The sequence below is a fragment of the Equus przewalskii genome, chromosome 10 (genome assembly GCF_037783145.1).
Source record: "Equus przewalskii isolate Varuska chromosome 10, EquPr2, whole genome shotgun sequence".
NCBI classification, from domain to species: domain Eukaryota; kingdom Metazoa; phylum Chordata; class Mammalia; order Perissodactyla; family Equidae; genus Equus; species Equus przewalskii.
In genome coordinates, this window is record NC_091840.1 from 18671097 (window position 1) to 18692286 (window position 21190).

The window sequence follows — 21190 nt, forward strand, 5'->3', positions numbered from 1 at the left end:
GCTCTGCACTGCCATTTCTCCCCTAGCACCGTGGACTGACCAAGGTTCCCAGACTTGACAGATAGCATTTGGGCTTACATTTGGCCTCCTCTCACACTGAGGCCTGGGCCCCTCACTTCCCCAGTCCCCAGAAGGTATAGTAGCCCTCTGATTTCTCCTGGGGCTGCAGGAGGATCGAGCCAGGTCCAGGTGTACCCTTGTGAGAAGCGGGTGGAGGGGCTGGGGCAGTATCATGCCCACTTATTCCATCTTTCTCCCCCAACCCAATTAGACCAGTGTAGACGTCAGCTTTCTCTTGCCAGAGCTGTCAGTCCTGCTGATGTGATGATCCTTTGGCCAGTGCTTATTAAGGCCAGAAATGAGTGTGACAAATGTGAATGCTGTGGCAGCCATATTTAGTGCCCCCTTTCCCAGAGCTGCTCATACCTCAGACACCAGCTCATTAACTCTCTGCAAACTCCCAAGGGGCAAGGGCTGGGCAAGGAGGTGGCGAGCTGCAGGGTGGGGGCCAGGGCAGGGGGAGCATGGTGGAACGTGGCTGCTTCCGCAGTTTGGTAAGCAGAGAAAAGGGGGAAAGATAGGACCCCTCCCAGTGCCATTCCCCTCATCACTGAGAAAATGACTCCTCATGCATGCCTGTGACATGCTGGACACTGTGCTAGGTGTGTCACACTCCAGAGAGAAGGTAACATTGGTTATTCCGATTCCAGGCCCAGAGAGATGGAGGGCTCTGATCTGGGTCACAAGCCAGGCTTTAGAACTACACCCCCTGGAGGAGTAGACCTGGGTTTGTGTCCAGGCCCAGGCTCCTACTTCTGTGACAACCTGGCTCTGGTTTCTTCTATCAAGTAGGGTTCGTGATGCTTGCGTCAAAGGACTTGGTAAATGGAGGACAGTGAAGACCCTTTGCAAACTGTAAGGTTCCAAAGAATATTTTCATCTCTGCTGAGTTTGATGCAGGAATGAGAGAGGATGGCCAGACGAGAAGGTGAGCAAACACCATCCAGCCCTCCTGGTGCCCTCTTCCACGACAGCTCCCCGCCACCACCACCCCATGCCTCGCTCCTCGTGCCTCCCTTTCCCGAGCTGGGTGGACCCACTCTTAGATGGAGGCCTCATTTCCCTCAGGCCACTTCATGGTTAGGCCGCGCCTCCAGGTGGAAGCCTTGTACAGCCTGCAGCCGGGCCAGGCCGCCCTGAGCCCCAGCCCCGTGCCGAGCGGGCGGCGTCCCCTCCGGCCGGCAGGTGGCAGCACCCGCCCGGGGTTGGGGTCGAGCCTCGGCGGCAGCGCTCACGGAGTGGTTGCTTTCTCCGGGCCGTGTTCCCGCCACCTCTGCGGGGCCGCGGGCGGCCTCAGATCCCCGCCAAGCGCTGCCTTGCACCGGGCGCTAATTATAAAGCACTGTTGCTCACGCGTCCTCTTTGCTGGAGCTACGGGCCCCGCGTGCTCATGCCGCCGTGGGGTGGAGGGAGGTGTCCCCATGCCAGCCTTCCGCGAGGGCGGCGGGCACGGGACCCTGGGCTCCAGTCTCCCACTTGGGTCCGGAACACCCCGGCGCGGAGCAATGAAGACACCAGCGAAGGCTGCAGACACGCAGGCCTCTTGGTGCGGGATGAAGGGGACAGACAGGCCCCTAAAACCATCCCCGTTACCAGGCCGGAGCTGACCCTGGGGTGATTCGCAGAGCTTCATCCTTTACAAAGCACATTCACTCGGTTATCTCCTTGAAATCTCCCACCTCTGTAAAGGAGTGGAGGAGCCCAGGCTAGAATTTCACAGAGGCTCAGAGGTTGAGGGGCCCAAGTAACCAACAGGCATAATCCCAAAGCTTCTGGATTCTCGGTACAGTGCTCCTCCCACTGCCCCCGCAGCCCCGGTCCATTCCCTGGTGGCTCTTCTTCTACAGGTACTGTCAACTCTTCTTCAGGTGTTCAGTCTGTCTCTTTCCTTGGTGAGGGTGAAGGCAGGGGCAGGAGAAGGCTAGGGACACTCCATAATGAGCCCCCATGGCTGGAAATTGGATGGGAGAAGGATAGCCACATCTGCTGAGTGACCCTCGTTCTCACAAAGGTGCTTTCGGTCAGGAGGAAACAGTCTCAGGGGCAGGAGAGGGAATGGGGTGGCAGTGATGACCCGAGGCCACAGGGCCACACACGAGTGGTCATGGGAGACCCCCAGAGATGGCAAGAGAGAAGGAGCACAATGAAGGAGGTGAGGAGGTGTTATGGGTTGCTTTCCCGCTTCTTCCCAGAAAAGGGAGATGTGGTTGGTTGGCTCCACTGTCCCACCACCCAGCTGAGGCTGCACCTAGCTGGGACCCAAAGACTCTCCTCTCTTTGCTCCCCCACTCCCCTCCCCTCCCAGTTGCTCAGATTCCAATACAATTTCCAGCTAACCAGCATGTCGATAGAACAAGTCGGGCAGCCGGATTGCTGGCCAATTACAGGAAATCATTCTGCTCCACAGCTCAGCGCCCAGGGAGAGGGAGAGGGGGAGGGAGGGAATCTGAGGGAGCAGGCACCCAGCTTGCAGCCTGGGACAGAGCTTCAGGCATTCCGGGGAATGCCGCAGCCCCTAGGACGGGCTGGGGTGAGAAAGCAGGGGTGGAGAGGGCAGCTTCTGGGGATGGTCCAGCTGGGGGTTCTTCCTCAGCTTCACATGGAGCTCTGGATCCAGCTCTCCTGTGATGAAAGACCCATGCCCTGAGCCACAAAGAGAGAGAACTGGGGCCTGGAGGCTGAGGGCTAATGAGGAGGGCCCAGGAGGTGAGGCATCTGCTTGGAGGAGAAGGGGGACAGAAGAGGGGTGGTGAGACAAACCTCCTGCAGAACCCTGTGTTTGAGAATGGGGGTGGCACCCAGGCCTTCCTGGCCCAGAGGAGCCCTTCAGGGCCATCTGAGTACCTGGAAACTGGGGCCCACGGCCACAGGGCCTGTGCTTCCACAGCCAGCCATGGACCAAGGAGTCCTGGGGGGCCAGGGAGAGGGGGCTCAAAAAGGAGGAGGGTAGGAAAGGGCTGCAGCCTGCAGCTGAGTGGACCAGCATCAGTCTCACTTGGTGAAGAGAGAAGTCTCATGCCATCGTGCCACCTCAGAAGGTGGGGCACAGAAATGTGGGAGGGTACGAGGGCCTTCTCACTTACCTTCCCAGCCCCTCTCCCTTACCTCCCTGCTCTGGCCCTCAAGAAACTTTCATTCAGATGAAAGGACCCCAACTGCCCCCCACATTCCCTCCGTCTGAATCTATCCCTACCTTCCACACGGACCGGGATGCCCCTTTGCCACCCTCGCCCCCACCTCCATCCCTTGTCACATCTTTCCCAGAACTGTCTTAACCACCCCCAGGCTACTCACCCAGCAGACCCTGTGACGCCCTTGCTTCCCAGCGCCAATGATTAGCTCCCCTTCCCAGCCCTGGGGTCTCTCCCCCAAAGTACTGAGAGATCGTTGAGGGACAGAAACTTCCTTATGGACTAACTTTGTCCAGTGAATGACTATTGTTGCTGTGTTTGTCTTGAACCCCCAAAAGAGGCAACTGTGACCCGATGACCCTTTCCCCTGCTCCAGGCTGTAGCCACTTCCCCAGGCTCCTCCCTAATTCCCAGGATCTCACTGCTCCTTCCTGCACTTCCAAACCCTCTCCTTCAGTCCCTTCCAGGGTTGGGGCCTGGATTGGATTCACCCCCAGCACTTGGGCCAACCCAAATGTGGCCCGATGGGCAGACACGGGAGAGGAGATGGACCTGGCTCCCAGGGGAGCTCAGAGAGGATGCTGAGTGGGTGCTGTTGAATGGCAAGACCACCATCAAAAGTTCCTGTGGTGTGTGTACTGGGAGAGGGGATTCGGCGTCCGGGGACTCCTCCTACCCCAGGGTCCCTGCCCGAGTACCAGGCTTGGGCATCTGGAGTGGGAGTCTCGAGGCTGGCCTTATTCGTGTCCCCGTTTGGCACGTGGAACTGAGATTAAGCCGGCCTCCTGCCCGAAGCATCCGCATCGCCTCTGCGGGCCCTCCCTCGGGCGCTTCCTCTCGCGGGCCAGGCGCCCGGTGCTCGGCAATCCGGAAGAGGGCGCCCGCCCCGCCCTCGTCTGCGGTGCCCCCCGCCCGGCGCATCGCGCTCGGCAGTCCGCAGGCTCCGTGCCATCGATCGGGCCGCGGGGACCCGGGCGCGCCGTCCCCCCACCCCTCGCTTTTCGCTTTTAATTGAAGTTTGTTTGAGCAGAGTGCGGAGCGGGCAGAGGCAGAAACCAAATATTTAGTTGCTGCAAATTGGCACCTCCAGATCAATTACCCGGCCCGTGTCAGGGCCTGCGCCGCCCCCTCCGCCCCGCGGAATCTCAATGTCGCGGGGCTCGCCTCCATTCCGCCGCACGTTTCTCATCAGCTCCAGCCATACATCACCCGTGGCCGCGAGGGGAACAGATTTTCAATGGGAAAAGACCCCCCGGGGGGGTCCTCATTGCTGATTCCTGCGGCGCCCTGCGCTGTCTGGCCGGGACCCTCACCAGGACTGGCTGGTGGGGACAGCCCAGGAATAGGAGTGAGCCAAAGAGCCAGCTCCAAGCAAAGACTTTGGGTCACACGGACTTTAACTCAATCCCAGTAATGCCTCTTACCCTCTGGGTCATCTAGGAAAAGTTACTCGTGCTCCTGGAGCCTCAGTTTCACCATCTGTAATATGGGGCTCAATCTTCACCTTGCAGGGCTGGTGTGGGGGTCAACAAGGCAGAGGGATAGTGCTCTGCACTGGGCTGGCACACGGTGGCTCTCCATAGATCATTCTCAGCCCTGCTACGGGGTAAAATAGATTCCAGAATGAAATGAGGGACGCTGGTTGCAAGTGACTCAGTCAAGCTACTGGAAAATACCAAAGGGAAAGCAGGGGGCAGCCAGACCCCCCCACCCCCACCCCGAGTCCCTGGCAGAGGCTTGGCAGGCAGCGGGTCCGGTCAGGCTCCATCAGGGAGAGTTCGCACCCGCAGGCCAGGTGTGTCTGGGCAAAACCAGAAGAGGAACTGCTTCTCCAGTACCAAGGATGGAAAGTTAGCTGGGCCTGTAGATGAGCCGAGAGAGCCATGACCCCAAGGCTGGGCCAGGGAAGGAGGCTGGAGAGTTCTGAAGGTCACCCAAGCCTGAGGACCCAGAGGCTGCACCTGTGGCCCGGGTGAGGCGGTGAGCCCTGCAGAGACGTCAGGAAGCTGGGCGGTAGTTGAGGCATGCCTTTCCCGGGCAAGTTATTTGACCTCAGTTTTCCCATGTGTAAAATGGGGCTGACACCCTCCCCTCCCAGAGCATTTGTGAAGAATAAAGGAGGTGATGAATGTGAGAGGGTTGGAAACTCACCAACAGCATTAAAGAGACGGTGCTGAGTCTGTGTGAGTTCCCATGCTCATGCTGCTTCCACTCCCTCGCAGGAACTGGAGTCAAATAGTTGGGCAATTTTAAATGGCTGCCACACCAGACAGAGTGACAGGCATTCTGGGTGGGAGGAGAGTTGTTCAGGAAGGCTGTGGGTCCCAGGCTTGGTGCTCTGAGGGCCCTTCCTTCCCCATCTCACCTTAAACAAAGAGAACCTCCAGACTATCCTTCTCTCAGCTTCCACCACCACCAACTCTCCCCGATAGAGACCTCTGCTCCCACCTTGGCTGACTTCTCAGGGCCAGAGTCACCCGTGCTGGAGGAAAGGTTTTTCCCATCAAGCTCAGAGTCTAGGGGCCGGCCTGGTGGTGCAGCAGTTAAGTTCGCACATTCCACTTTGGCAGCTCAGGGTTCATGGGTTCAGATCCCAGGTGTGGACCTATGCACCGCTTGTCAAGATGTGCTGTGGCAGGCGTCCCACGTATAAAGTAGAGGAAGATGGGCACAGATGTTAGCTCAGGGCCAGTCTTCCTCAGCAAAAAGAGGAGGATTGGCAGCAGATGTTAGCTCAAGGATAATCTTCCTTAAAAAAAAAGCTCAGAGTCTAGATGGGAAGCCCAGGCTGGTGTGGAATCTGGATCCCCAGTGGGAAGCAAACTCACTCCTCAGCCTCTTGGTTTTCCCAACTGTGAGATGGGACCATAGGTGGTGAGCTACTAATTGTGAGGTGCTCGTTGCACTGGTGGGTGACCTCTAGAATCCTACTCACCCCTACCCACACCTGCAACAGGATTATCTCTGCTAGTAAGACAACTCCACCAGCCTCCTTGGAGATGGCAGTCACCGTTTGTCAAGTCAGTAAGTCCTTCTGACAGTCTACCTTAAATCTCTCATAGCTTCCTTCAGGGAAAAGTTAAAGAACAAACAACAAAAGATAAATGCTTATGGATAGGCGATGCCACACTATTTTTTAAAAATACCCCCAAAGAAGGTGGGGATTGGGAATTACCTTCGGACACAATGCTCTTTACACTAAACATCTTGGCGATAAATATAGCTGTGTAATTCTTTTTTCTCCTTGGCAGAGAGAAAGGCTGAGGCTGGGCAGAAAGGCAGAGGGACCCGAAAATATAAATCAATATGTGACTTTAATATATGTGCTCTCGGTGTCTGTGTGTGCTGGGGGATTATTAGTAACCTTGATTCCAGCTCAGTGTCCATGTGAGGCAGGGAGATGCGAGGCCCCCAGGGAGGAGAAGAGAAATTAGGAAGCCAAATTCTTCTCCTGATTGACACCTGGGTAAACATTATCCCAGCAGAAGGGGAAGAAAAAAGATCAATGCTGGATATTTTTATCACGTTCCAGGGACGGACGAGGGGGAAATTAAAGAAATAGTCCCCTGGCCTCATTGAATATGCTCATCTCCGTGGAAGAGGCAGACAGATGGGGTGGAACCCAGGTGCAGGGGGTGAGCAGAGGACCAGGAATGGGAGGGAAAGTGGGTGTGTCCCAGGGAGCAGTGGCCATTGCCTCTTTTGCCCGGGGGCAGTTATGTGAGTGGCAGCAGGTACAAATGAACATGGCTTTAATGACAGGGCAAAGGCACCAGCTTTGATGGGGGGAATCATAGGCCACAGAATCTAATGTGAGGTCAGACCCTGCCTTCAGTGGAGGGCCGAGGGGGTTTGGTCTTAATGGGGTTGTCAAGGGGATGTTTCTAGTGGGAGTTTCCCGGGCGTGAGGAGGGGAGAGTGGCTTCAGCAGGGGCTGGGGGCAGTGAGTGGCCCAGGGCAGGTCAGCCTCAATGTGGAGAAAGGGGCATCTCTCTGGATTGTCTTGGAAAGTGGGTCTCAGTTCTACAGTCAGGAAAACCTGGGTTCATATCCAGCCCCCACCCCTTCCTGCATATATGCCCTTGATTGGCCGTGTCGTTTGACCTCACAATCTCACCTTCCTTATCTGTAAAATGGAGGCAGGGCACTCCCCTTCCTCTCATTTCTAGAGTTTTTGTTTTTGTCTTTTAAAGATTTTATTTTTCCTTTTTCTCCCAAAGCCCCCCGGTACATAGTTGTGTATTTTTAGCTGTGGGTCCTTCTAGTTGTGGCATGTGGGATGCCACCTCAACGTGGCTTGATGAGCAGTGCCATGTCTGCACCTAGGATTCCAACCAGCGAAACCCTGGGCCGCCAAAGCAGAGTGTGTGAACTTAACCACTCAGCCACGGGGCTGGCTCCATCTCCAGAGTTTTCAATGAGATTATACAAAACACTGTACAGGGCTGCAGGGCTATTGCTACCTAGAGCAGCGCCGTCCAATAGAAATATAATGCAAGCCACATGGGTGCTTTTAAATGCTCTGGTAGCCACATTTAAAAAGCACAAAGAAACCGGTGAAATGAATTCAAATCCTATTTTTTTACTTAAATCAATGTGTCTAAAATATCATCATTTCAACGTGTGGCACTAACCACCTTGTGCTCAGTCACCACCTGTGGCAAGCGGCTACCACATTGGCCCAGCACCGATCTGGAACGAGAAGCCCACCGATAGGGGCTTCTGCCTCCGTGACAGTGGGGAGGGGTCTCTGGAGTGTGTGCCTGTGAACTGCAAGGCAGAGCACCCCTTTGTGTGTGTGTGAGGGACACGTTATGGCTGTAAAGGGGCCATAAGGCCCCGGCAGGAGGCTCTCTGGGGGAGGCAGACGGAGGACAGTGGTCTTCCCTCAGTAGGTCCCCAGTTCTTCTGAACTTTCCGGAATCCCTCAGCCCTTGGTGCAGCCTTATGTGGAGGGAAGAAGCTGCCAGCCAGACTTGGAAACTTTTCATTCCCGATGCCTCTGCTTTCCAGCTGTGGCATCTGAGGCAAGGCCCCTCTCTGAGCTGCACTGTCTGTCAAAGGGGGATGGTCATTGTCACCCCCACTTCAGCAGGTGCAGCGAGAATTACAAAGAATGTATGCTTTGGAAGCTGTAAGCACGTTCCAGGAAAAGAGAAATTGAGGAGGAAAGGCAGGGGAGCCTCTTCCAAGGCCGCCCCTTCTTTGGTGGTTATTGCTGGGCCTGTTCTCAGGGGCCACCCTCCTCCTGGGGGAGGCAGGCTCCAGCCGGAGGAAGAGGGTAGGAGCGGAGGCCTGGGAAGGGTGCAATTCTCCAGGAGCCACACAACAAACCCAGAAACGGCTTAGCTGGAGCTCCCTGGTTTGAGGCCAGGACACCTGAGTCCCACTTCTCAGCTGCTCTCAGCACTAGGATTTGTAGGAAGGAGTGAATAGGGCTGTTTCAGGGCATTGCAAAGGGCACTTGGTGCTGGCAGGGAGGCAGCCCTCCCGGGTCTCGCCTGACATTTTCTCCTGATGCTGGGAGCCAGGAAAGGGGGCCTGGCAGCTTGGAGCTCTCATGCCAGCTGGTCCTATGCCCTAAATGGCCCCAGCCCCTATGACCCACCGTCCTGGCTGCAGAATTGTCCTGCCAGGGGAAGGTGTGGGGAGACATGCCAGGCTGCCCAGGACCAAGTCCTGCAAACACACCCGCCAGGTTCCAACGGCCACGGGGAGTCCTCAGTTACAGCTTTTGCAGATGCTGCAACTAAGGGGGAGAGCTGGGATTTTAGGAGATTTAAACCCTAGAAGGTCCAGCAGATGGGCTTTGGGAGATCTGTGAACACGCCTCCTGTCCCCCATCATTGAAGACAAAACCTTGTGAGTATGTGTCAAGGCTTACAGGGATCTACGACTCCTGAAAGAGTAAGAGCCACTGCTCCAGCCCCAACACACTCACATAGACACACAAATACATATACAAATACCCACCCCCAACACACACACAAAGACACTCTCTTTCTTCCTTTTTCAAGTCTCTTCTGTCTTGGTTCCATCCTGCCCAGAACTGCCTCCGCAGACATCCTCTCTCCAGAACCGCTTTACGCCCCTTTTTCCCAATTAGAGACTTTCAGCAATTCCCAGTGCCTACCAAATTCAGCTTCAGACTCTTCCGTTTGGCATCCGGAGAGCCCGCCACCGTAAAGCCCTTTCTTCCTGATACAAACAGGAACCTTGTTTCCAGCCCAACGGGTGGGACTCGTAACCCTGCCGTATGCAGTCCACCCTGCCTGCCTGGGCCCCGGTGGTCTTCTCCTCCTGCAACATCCTTCTCCACGCCCGCTTATTGAAGTCCTAAGGCCGGCACGGCCTGGCTCACATGCCCCTCCTCTGTGAAGCCTTTCACAGCCTCATCAGAAATGCCTGCCCTCCTCGAATCCATCTCCCAGAGTCCCTTGCAGGTCCCAGGCCCTGGACCCTTATCTCTCTCAGCCTCAGACTCTGGGTCACTGGAGACTGCACTTAGCTTGTCCCCCTGTGGAAACTGTAAGCCCCTGGAAGGCAGGGTCTGCTGGGGGAGTCCGTGAGTCCTCTCTGAATCTGTCTCCCATCATCACACTCCCTGTCCTGCTCACCCTGCCCCCCCATCACCAAAGTAATCCCAAGGTCAGATGTGAGAAAAATAGATGAAACAACATTTTGCAAATCATGGTGTAAGCTCCGCTCAAGTGCTCCCTCCTCCCCTGTTCTTCCTGGACTCCTGCCCGCCCTTGGCTCTGGTCCCCCTGGCCCCTCCCCATCCCCCCAGCCCAGATGTCCGGAGCCTGAGTGGCTCAACTGGAGAGACGTGTGTCTCTCCGTCTCTGGGTCTGGATCTCTGTCTGTGTCCCGTAGACATCTGGTCCAGTCTCCCCCATCAGACTGGGATCACCAGGAATGTGAGGACCTACATTTTTTTTGTCTTTTTTCTTTCTTTCCTTTCCCCACTCCATTCAAATAAGGATTCAAACAGCTTTCAGAGACACATGTGACAAGATAAAAAATGAGAGAGGCAGCTGGGGTAGAGGAGGTCCTGCTTTCTCTTGCCCCAGGCTCTGTCTCTGGCACCCAGCAAAGGACACCTTTCAGAGCAGCCCATCATGGGCCTTTGCTGAGCCCATTCATCCTCTTTTCCAGGGACCTCAGGTGCGGACTTGGCTAGTGCCCTCCTCCCTTGCCAACCTGCCAGGCTCCATTGCCAACCCTGGCCCTGCCAGCCCCAGCTTACTCGACCTGGCCCTTCATGCTCTGGCTCTTTCTCTCTCCTAACCCCATCTGCAACCACAGCACATCCCAGCTGTCTGATTAACTCAATTGATTAATTAAGCTCTAATGAGAGCTGTGACTCACCCTTGCAGCTGCTGACCAGGAGGCCAGCTGTGCCAGGAAGGGCACGGGGCCACAGGCATGGGCTTAGGAGAGCCCAGGGGGCAGGATGCTCAGTGGTTGGTGCCACTGGTAGGGGAGGCATGAAGCTTGCCCATGGCTGGGTCTCCTCCAGAGCCCCCCTGGGGGAGGGTGGGAGGGAGGGGTTGCTCTTGGCCAGCCAGTCAGTTCCAGATTGGCACAACTAGTGCCAACCCTGCTGAAGGCAGGGAGGGTCTAGATCCCCTTAGAGTCTCACCTGGACTCCCAGAGTCTGGTGTGCCCGAGGCCCAGAAGGTACTGGCCGTGTGGAAGCTGGATACCAACCATAGGGGCCAGGCTTAGCCCTGCCAGCAGCCCAGCTCCCATCATGTGGTCAGGACGCTTCCCCTGCCTGACTGCTGGCTCCCAATCCCAAATACCCACAAGGGCTCTGCGGAACGAGGCCTGAATTCCAGTGCCCCCCACCGCTGGCCTCTCCCACAACCCTGACCACTGCCTCCCCCGTCCCCTAGAATCTGTGCCCCCATCTGGGGTGGGGCACAAATGCCCTCCATTAACAACAATAATAAGTTGAATGGAAATTTTCCTCTCACAAAGTACATCCACATCCATTTGCCTCCAGGACCCAGCTAGGCAGAGAGCAGAAAGTCCATTCAAGAGATGAGGAAACTGAGACCACAACATACCCAAACTCACACCTGTTTTTTTCTTGAATCTCAGCCTTTGCATTTATCTTGGGAAAACACATTCCTCTTCAGCTTTGAGGCCTTGGCTTCAAGGTCACTTCAGCCAGGAGGTCCCCGGTCTCCCCAGCTGCAGGTAAGGGCTCTCCTGTTGTGCTAGAGTTGATAACTTGCTCACATCTGCCACTGGGCGGTCAGGCCAGCTGCTGCTCTGTCTGTCCCTCCTCATCCCTGGCACTCTGCTCAGGGCCTCACATGCAGGAAGGACATAAGGAAGATTTGCTGAAGGAAGGACGGAAGAAATGAATGAGCCACCAAAGTGGCAGATTTTCTGATCGCCAGTCTAGTGCTGGCAGGAAGGACACTGCAAAGGACAGGGCAAAGCCGCCCAGTGCGGACATTTCAGCTGTCGGTGCACAGGGACCCAATGCATGCCTGGTGTACTGACCCAAGAGCAAGCAGGTAAGCCCTCCCTCTCCCCTCTGCAGAGAACGTGTGGGACCGACCCAGGAAATCATGGGAGATGGTGGGGGGCAGACAGGAGAGAGTGGGGAAGGTGTAGCTCTGGGGTGTTAGGACTTCCTTCAGGGGAGACAGGAAGCCTGAGTGGAGACAGAGCACTGGCTGGAGAGTCAGAGACCTGCCTGGAGTCCTGGCTTTGCTTGACCCCTCTGGGTGGCTTCGGGCATGTGGCCTCTCCAATTTGGCCTGTGACTTGAGAAAGTCTGATGACATGGGCTCTGGACTTGTTGTCCTCCTGTGGCCTGGGAGCCCTGCAGTCCCCAAGAGATATCTGTGACCAGAGGAAGTGAGTGAGATGGTGATGGACAGTAGGGGCGGGGGGTTGTGACACCCTCGCTCCTGCAGTGGGAGGGGTGATCACAGCCAGGAGCCTCTGGTCCCCACGAAGAGCCCCACCACTGCCCTCAGCCCCTCTGCGGTTGCTGCCCCTCAGATTCAATTTCCAGCTCAGCTTTCACATCGAGCTCCAGCCAGTAACTTTACCGGAGAAAATGATTATGTGATTATTTCAACCTTGCTCCAAACACTGTTTTAATTGGATCTGGGAAAAGGCGATTTGGGCATCAGAGGGCCCCTGCGGGGGCGGAGCAGCATGGGAATGTCAGGCAGAGGCCTGCTAGCTCCTGAGCCGTAAAAGGCAGTGAATGCTTCTGAGCCACCCCCCAGACCCCCAGCCTTGCCCTGATATTCATCCCAGATCTGGGTGAGCCTCAGCAGGAAAGAGGAAATTTGAGGGGTGGGGGCGCTTCCCGGGCAAGCAGGTTGGGGAGGGGAGCTTGCGAGGGGGACAGGAGTCCAGCAGCCGTGTTTCCTGCCCAAAGCAGCCCTCAGCCACTTAGAAAACTGCTTTTCTGCCTATCTCCCTTCTCTGCTTCCAGCTCAGCCCACCTGGGAGCAAATTTTTGCTCAAACACTAGCCCAAGGAAGCAGAATTGGAAAGAACATCTGATTTTCCAGAATCCAGCAGAGCCTTCTAGAGCGATTTGGGATTATCTGCTCCAGGGATCACCCTGCCAGCTTTCTCCCTCCTAGACAGATGATTGGGATTTGACTACATACTAATCTTTCTAAGCCTCAGTTTCCTCAACTGTGAAAGAGAGGGTTGGTCCTAGGTGACCCCTAAGGCCCTTCCGAGTTCTGAAGGAAGCTATTTTAGCTGATTCCCTGTGTGTCCTCCATGAGGCTGGAGAAGTCCAACCACAGCTCCTTGGTGGCCAATTCCGTGGGGACACTTGTGGGCTCCCAGCCTTGCAGGGCCCGCCTGCTCCGGCGGCTAAGCTTGTCCCTCCCCATCCCTGAGCCAGAGCTCAGCCAGGTGCCAGGTAGAGAAAGTGAGCCTCGGATTGGGGCAGGAGGGCAGGGGTGGGGTGTGTCCCACAGGTGATGGGGTCGCCAGGAAGGACACAATGTAAGGCCCACCTTTGATTCCATGTGTCTCGAGCTCTCTCTCTGCCTACTTCCACCCATCACCTTAACAAACACCATGTCAATTTTTAAAATTGCTTGAAAGCTGCCATTGTGGAGAATGTGCTCTGGGGAGCTCCCCAGAGCAGGAAAGAATGTGCACCCCCCGCACATCCCCACCAAGACATAGGCACTGAGACTGCGGAGAAGACTGGCCAGGCCCTGGCAGACTCCAGCATCCACCAGTCATCAGCAAACATTTACCGGGCACTTGGTGGGCACGGGTGGAGGGACAGCGAGGCAGGGGCAAAGGAATAAAAGGTGTTGGTTAAATTCATTCACCAGTTAATGAGTACCTACTGGGTGCCAGGTATGGAGCCAGTGCCACCATGGGGAAGCTGACAAACTGGCCTGGGAGACAGGACACCTCCTTCCCGGAATAACCTGGAACTTTGAGACTTGGCAGAAAAGATCGTAAAGAAATGAGTCCCTAGGCCTCAGCAGCCATTAGTCTCAAAAGGACGAAGCCCAGATAGACTTCCTGCAGGAAGGAGGCTGGGGCGTGGTTTGGCCATGGGAAGATCAGTGGGCATTCCAAAGGACCCCACAGCCGAGATGCTCAGGGAGAAGAGGCAGGGAGGGAGAGAGAAGGTAACCCTCGTGTTTGCATCTTGTGCCTCACAACACCCCCTAGAGGGGGCAACAGTCATCTCCATTTTACAGATGGGGGTCCTGAAATCAAGACAGGTTCAGACACTTGCCAGGGCCACACACAGCCACGAGGGACAGAAAGCAAGATCTGCCCGTGCCCCACAGCCTGTCCTTTCCGGGGGCCACCTCGCCTCTCCCTGAGCAGGCTGGCCTCATGCTGGGAGCACCAGCAGGCAGAAGCCCAGGACTCCATTGGGAATTAGGAGGCCGGTTCCTGGGGGATTTTTGGGATCCATGAGGATCAGGGAATAAGATCTGAGACAAACAGGACCCCAGCCCTACAGGTGAGTGCCCGCTTGGGGATGGGGATTTCAAAGGCACAGATCACGGGGAGAAAATTAAATTGTCAAAGAGGAAAACCAGCACTGCCATCCCTCCTTCACTCATTAATTTCTGAGGAAGTATTAGCTGTCAGCAAGCAGCGGCCCTCCAATTCAAATTACAGAATTTGAATTCTTAATTTCTCCTAATCCATCAGTGAGCTGCCTTCCTGGGCTAATATTAGCAGCACTGGCGAGGCTTGTAGCAGAGTCATTGATGTCTCCCTCCCTCTGAAGAAAGCCTAATCGATAGGGCTGGGCCTGGGGTGGGCCTCTCAGAGGCAGGGACCCCCTCCTCACTCCCCAGCTGCCTCCAGTCCCAGGAAGAAATTGTGGAACTTTAGGGAGGTCCCTGGAGAGACAGGAGAACAAAGAAGAGGGAAGACATAATCAGAACCTGACAGAGACGTGGAACAAGGGAGGGAGGGTGAGACCCAGGGAAAGACAAAATTAGCGAGACCAGGAGAGGTGGAAGCAGAGAGTGATGGAGACTGAATCAGAGGCCCAAAGAGATGGATGGAGACTGAGATGGAGAGGAGGAAGGGAGCCCTCCAGAACCTAGGGTCAGAGCAACCCGCACACTGTCTTTGTTCAGGGAGAAAACACAGCAAAGCAAAACCAAAGCACCAGGGGACTCCCAGGCATCTTGGGGAGTTTTGTGCCCCACGGAGAACATGGCCCCCATAACCCTGGGCCCACTAGAACACCTTGGTGTCCTGGAGTCAGGTACCTCGAATCCAATCATAGCTCAAAGGTCTCCTCTGCCAGGAAGCTCTCTTGCTTTCCATCCCTTTCCCCTTGGGCGGTAGCACCCTCTCCTGCTCAGCTCCCTGGGTCCTGGAGACATTGCACCGCTGCTTCTCTGCACAGGTGGGGAGAGCATGGGCGATGAGACCATTGGGGGCGGGGAAGGCTGCTGGGCTAGGCACCAGACAGGCGTTTCCTATTGATCTCTTCAACAAGGCCGTGAGGTCGGGACTATTATTACCCTCGCTTAACAGATGAGGAAACAGGCACAGTTAGGTCACTTGCCCAAGGTCATGGGGCAATGAAGTAGTGGTGTCAGGATTTGAACCCGAGCAGGCTGACTCCAAAGCAAAGTGGTTAAACCCTGTGACAGAACGTTGGGGGAACCCCCAGGGGGTTGTATATGGTGCAGTCCCTGTTCTTGTTGAACCATAGAAGGATGAAGGACATGCCAGGCCAGCCCCATGACTTCCTCATGTGACCCCACTTCCATCAGCTAGTCTTCTTGTTAACATCCAGATAGCCTCATACTTCCAGCCCTCGTCCAGCTCATACTGCTCCCTCCTGCCTTTCAATCTCCCAAATCCAACCCTTCATCCAGGCAGGCCCAGTTCAAGTCAGGCCTTCAGCTGGAAGCTTTCTGGTAGCCCCTGTCCCTCCCTGGCTGGGTCCTGGCCCTTTCTGTGAATGACCTTCCTCCTCAGCAAGTTGTGAGCCCCTGTGCACAGCCTGGGTGCCCTCCAACATCCTAGGACTCAGCCTTGCCTGGGCAAGTGCTCAGTAAATATTTGTGGACTTATCAACTGATTGATTGGTGAAGTGAAGACAAGAGGCCTAGGACAAAGACGCCTGAGAACTGAGCAGTGTCCCTGTCACCCTGGGCCCTGGGGAGTGTCAGGGAGCCAGAGACACACAGGCGGGGACTCCAGGCCCCAGCAGCAGTGTGGGCAGAGCAGCACTCCAGACTGCTCTCCCAGCTGCCCTCAGGAGACCCCGTCTTCCCAGGTTAGAGGACTTGGGATGTGAGTGGGGAAGGGAGAAACAGGGGCCCCTCAACTTGAGAAGGGAGCCCTACAGGCTGCTCTTGAAGCTCCTCTCTCTCCCCAGCTCTGCCCAGGCCCAGGGTCTTCATCAGGGTTGAGGCCACTGTCCCCCCTCCCTTTGCTGCTCCTGCTGCTCCTCCTCCCCAATCTGAGAAGCTGGGCCTGAATAGAACTATTTTGGGCCAAGCCTCTGAATTATGCAAGGTCTGGCCAGAGCCCGCCTGTCCTGATTGGTGGCAATGGTGGTTCGGAATAGGAGACCACTGTCTTCCACTTTTGGCAAATTCATTTCAGTTGCCAGGTGCCAGGTAGAGTGCGATGGGGTTGCATGCATTTGTTTGTGAAGATTTTGTGACTGAAAGGTTGTGGGTGTGCATGAACAGTTATGGGACCACAGCTTCCCAGAGACCTTTCCCACCCTCTGAAGCTCTAAAAGCATAGACCCCTGGGCCCAGCACCTTGTGGTCCCAAAATCTGTGTATCTGGCCAACAGCCAGTATGAATGGAGGCCCACCTTCATGTGGGACGATGACACAAGTCATCCTCCCCCTACCCTGCCCCTGGAGCCACATGGACAGAAAAGAGATATCACCCCATCAGGGCAGATCCAGGAGCGGTGAAGGAGAGGCATCCACTGCCTGACAATAAGAGCTGTGATGGCCACTATGGGTTGAGAACTTTCTCTGAGTTCAGGCGCTTTGCATACATGAACTGAATTAAATGTCACAGCACTTCTATACGGTACGTACTATTATTCCCATTTTACTGATGAGGAAACTAAGGGTCAGAAAGACTAAGAAACTTGCTCAAGATCACACATGTGGAACAAGCAGAATCAAAATTCAGACAGCTATGGAAATAATAAGGCAAACCACAGCCCGGGAAACTATTTCCAATAGATACATCTGACAAAGCAAACTCTTACAACTCAAAAATAAGAAGACAATCTAATTTTAAAACAGTGAAAAGAAGCTATCGATGGCCAACATGCACGTGAAAAAGACATTTGACATCATTTGTTATCAGGTAAATGCGAATTAAAACCACAATGACGTACCGCTACACACCCATCAGAAGTCTGACAAGCTGAGTGTTGGTCAAGTTGTGGAGCAACTGGAACTCTTGTCACTGAGTGTAGAAATGCACGATGATACAGCTACTTCAGAAAACAGCCTGCCAGTCAAACATACAGTGACCCTGGGGCCCAGTCATTCCACTCTTAGGTATTTACCCAATAAAAAAAACATATATTCACACAAAGAGTCATACACACGTGTTCATGGCAGCTTTACTCACAGCAGTCCAATCCTGGAAACAGCAAAATGTCCATCAACACGTGGCCAAATTGTCCTATTTCATACAATGGGATCCCACTCAGCAATAAAAAGGTGTAAACTATTGACAAAACAACAAGGTGGATGAATCTCATAAATACTGTGAAAAGCAAAAAGCAACCAGATGCCAAGAGTACACATTACATAATCCCATTTATATGAAACTCTAGAAAAGACAAATCTGATCTATAGTGACAGAAAGCAGACAGTGGTTGCCTGGGGCTGGGGGAAGGGTGGGGTCCACCGGGAAGGGGCACGAGGGAGCTTTTTGGGATGATAAAAATGTTCTTATTCTGATTGTAGTGGCGGCTGTATGTGCATAGAAATTTGTCAAAACACATCCAATCGAACAATTAAAATGTGTGCATCTTATTGTATGTAAGTTATATTTCAATAAAGGTGAAAAAAGAAACCCAAGCAAGCTGAGTTGAAATCCCCACCTGTAACTATTATGCCCTGTGTCTCTCGAGGTAGCGGCAGGTGAGTAGTGGGCACCTCGGGCCCCTCTGAAAAAGAGCAAGGGCTTTGGTTCTAGAATTGATCAATGGCCCCCACCAGAAGGAAGCAGCGAGCTTTCCTCTGCCTTACTGCCCCCCACCCCGGCATTCTATGGCTTTCCCTGTAACCCAAGGAACTGACCATCTGGGAGTGTCTAGTCTCTCACTGGGGCCCCCTCCCTGACCCCTCCAACAGGAAGCATCTTACAGCTTTCTCAAGCAGCATCCTGATGGGCAGGTCAGAAATCCCCAGGAAGCCAAAGTTTTGTTTCCTTCCATGCCTAGAGATCAACTCCACCTCTGCACATCCCATGAGAGGCCTCTCTTCTCTCACCACCCAGGGGACTGGGGATGGGCCTCCAGGTCAGTGGGAGGGGGCGGGGGCACTCTGCTCTGGGGCAGCTACGCGGCTTATCCACCCAGCGACCCCCGGGGAAGGCCAGTGTGCTGGTGCTCAGAGCCCTGTGTCACTTGCTGTTGTCATCAATCATTTATTGAAAGCCTGTGAAGTGCTAGGCTTTGAGTTAAAGCCCACACCTGCGTTTTCTCTGTTAATCCTCTGGACAATACCAGGAGGCCGGAGCTATTTCTGCCCTCATTTTACAGATGAGGACACTGAGGCATAGAAAAGGTGAGTTAGGCCACACATCACACAGGTGGAAGGAAGGCTGAGAGCTGCCAAAGCTGTTGATTTCCCAGCAATACCTGCACCAACCCCATTTGAATCCCTTGGAAGGTTTATAGAAATACAGATTCCTGGGCAGATGCTTTGCTTTGTCCTTATTTCCTCTAGATTCTCAGGCGTTTACCCAGGTACAGGGTCAGCCCTGTCCCCTGCAAGGCATGCTATGACTTCCCCCTTAAACCTCCCAGGTACTGAGTACCAGGCTCCACGTGGCTGAGGGCAGTGTCAGTCCAGCTGACTGAGGAGGGAGGCACGGCCGAACTTGGTCAGGATCGGGTGGGGTTGGGGGCCGGCAGGGAGAGGAGGTCTACAAATAGCAGCAAATTGCTCATTGATTTCTGTCCTGTTGATGGGGGGAGCCCTGGGAGCAGCAGGAGTGGGATTGGGTTTTAACTGGAGAAATGGAAAGGGCAGCTCAGCCTAGGGCAGGCAGGCCAAGTCAGGAGGCAGGACACCCAGGGCCCCTGGGCCTCGAGGTACCAGGGCCTTGCCTGTGGTCCTGCGGAAGGGGGATCCCACCTCCATCTGCCCCCGGGGATCAGGTTCCTGGAAGATGGCCCCGGAATCCAACTGGTACGACCTGCAGCTGGGGAAGGGCTAGAAAAAACACAAGAGGAAAAGGCTCCACTGCCCCAAATACCTGCTTTTCCAAGATGACCCATGTTTCAAACATCCTGCCCCATCAGGCCCTTAAGCACACACAACCAGTCACACCAAATGCTCAGATTTGGGGATCAGAAAATAGTCTTCATGCCTTGAAAGAGCATTTTAGAGGGCCCCTAACCACCCCCCTTCAGCTTCCTCCACATCCTCCCTGCACTCCAGGCTCCTTGGCATTGGGTATATGTTTCCCACGCCCCCACCATCCCCCTCCATGTCTGCACAGGCTGTTCCTCTGTCTGCAATGCCTTCTCCATCAGCTCTCCACGAGTCCACATCCTGTGCAATCCTGAAGACCCAGACTAACTCCTGCCTTCCGCTGAAACCTTCCTAGCTGTTGGCAGCCTCCTGCAGTTCCTCCTTGCTTGACTTCCTCTGATCTGTCCCACACAGCAACCTCACTCCTGCCATCTCCTTTGAGTGTGTGTGTGTGTGTGTGTGTGTGTGTGAGAATGTCTACATGTGGAGGCTCAGTGAAAGCCACACTCCTGTCATTTCTTGAGCAAGACTCCCATCTCCTCCACTGGACAGTAAGGACCTGGCCATCAGGAGCCATGTCTTAACCATCCCCCTCATCCCCACCCAGACAGCAGACAGCACTGCCTGCAGTTGCTGCCTGGTCAGCCTTAAACTCACAACCTCGGAGACTCCTGCAGCTGGAAGGAACCATAGCAGCATTTTGTCTCCTTCCCATCAGCTCAGAAAGTTCTAGTGATGGAGGGCAGTCCTTGCATTACTCTAGGAGTTTCTGCCCTATCATCTGAGGATGACAGGTGTCTTGACTTCTGGTCTTCCTTCCATCTCCTCCATCTCCAATTCCTTCAGCTCCGAAAGCCCCCTGTGTTTCCCCCGATTGTCCTCTGTCCTGAGCCAGCCGTCCAGTTCCTAAACCCACCCGTCCTTCATGCCATGGTGTGAGCGTCCTCCTGTCCACCACCTGGGCAGACGGTGACTCTCCCTGGATCCCCAAGGTGGGGCTAGAGAGCAAAAAAAGGGTCCAGGATCCAGGAGAAGTCATTGCCATCAGGCTCAGCCTTGTTTCAGCTCCAGACAAGTTACAGAGAATGTGTGGCAGTGCCCAGGAGCGGGAGGGAGGAGCCCAGAGATCCCCCCTCAGCACAGCTGGGGCAGCAGCATTCCTCAAAGGAGGAACTGAGCCTCCTCATTGGAATGATAGGGAAACTGAGGCCTGGGGAAGGGACGTGACTTGATCATGGACACACATGTCGGAGTCAAATCCAGGAGCCAGTTTCCCACCTGGGGTATGGGCTCTGCTGGGCCCTGACTCCCAGGTTGGCACCACGCAGGGGATCACCCTTGGCACGTGCAAGTCCCTAAATGGGCCCCGCAGAGGATGAGGGTAGACAGACAGCCTCCTGACCCTGAGACCAGGGCTGGGCGAGAGCTTCCAGGGACAGAGTGATTTCCTGTCACTCAGTCCCTAGGCCCAGAGCAGCTGCTCTCTCGTCTAATTAATGGCGCTGGTTCTGAGTCCTTGAGGAAGGGGGATCGTGAGCAGTCGCTCTGTTCAAGCCTCTGTGGAGCTTTCCATTAAGCAGGGGCAGGCAGGAAGGATCCGGAACGGCTGTGGCAGCGCATAGGGCTGACATGCTGAGAATGGTACCCAGCACCCACTTCCCCGTCTGGTCCTCCTTTCTGCCCTCACCATTTCTTAGCAACTTGCCCCAGGCCACCACCCATTCCCTGCCCATACAGGGCTCCTCTGCATCCCCTCTCACCTGCAGTCCATCCTACTCTCTGCCCCCTTTCAGAGCCTTCCCCTGACCCCTTCACCTTGAACCCCCCGACCCCACCCCTCGCCTGGCTCTGGGAGAGGTGTGGGCAGGGAGAAGCACCTCCTTCACCTACAGATCACATCAAAAGTCTTGGGGCTGGGGCCAGCCCCATGGCCAAGTGATTAAGTTTGCGCGCTCCGCTTCGGCATCCCAGGGTTTCACAGCTTCGAATCCTGGGTGCGGACATGGCACTGCTCATCAGGCCATG

General features: G+C 55.1%; 1 long non-coding RNA gene across 1 annotated transcript; it reads left to right on the forward strand.

The window, feature by feature from the left end:
• The first annotated feature begins 849 nt into the window (after positions 1 to 849).
• Positions 850 to 17761, forward strand: LOC139073873 (uncharacterized). The gene is made up of 4 exons (XR_011522976.1): positions 850 to 988; positions 11301 to 11399; positions 11511 to 11725; positions 12664 to 17761. It is a non-coding gene; the product is annotated as an uncharacterized lncRNA (long non-coding RNA).
• Positions 17762 to 21190: the final 3429 nt, after the last annotated feature.